Source organism: Trichosurus vulpecula, chromosome 4 (assembly GCF_011100635.1).
Source record: "Trichosurus vulpecula isolate mTriVul1 chromosome 4, mTriVul1.pri, whole genome shotgun sequence".
NCBI classification, from domain to species: domain Eukaryota; kingdom Metazoa; phylum Chordata; class Mammalia; order Diprotodontia; family Phalangeridae; genus Trichosurus; species Trichosurus vulpecula.
In genome coordinates, this window is record NC_050576.1 from 133,678,834 (window position 1) to 133,679,273 (window position 440).

The window sequence follows — 440 nt, forward strand, 5'->3', positions numbered from 1 at the left end:
GGGGATAAAATTAATACCTACTTTACAGGGTTGTGGTGAGAATAAATAAGACAGTATTTGTAACGGGCTTTACAAGCCCGAAGTGCTATATAATGCTAGCCATTATTATCGGTATTATGTCCTGACTGTTGGCCCAAATGGCCTCTTTGCAGCGTTTGACACCGTTGACCCTTCCATCCTCCCAGGCGCTTTCTTCTTCCTGGGTTTTTGTGACACTGGTCTCACTGCTCAGCTTCCTCTGATGGCTTATCCTCAACATTCCATCAGGTAACTGATTAACTTGAAGAAAGGCAATTCCCTCGAGACAAGCCAACTAGGATTAAGGCGTACGCGACAGGAAGGACAGAGCCCTGGTTTGCTACCTGCATTACCACTCTCCAAGGCACCTTCCCCCAGACTCCGGCCTTCTGGCGATGGGCATGCTCAGTGGACTCGTTAAG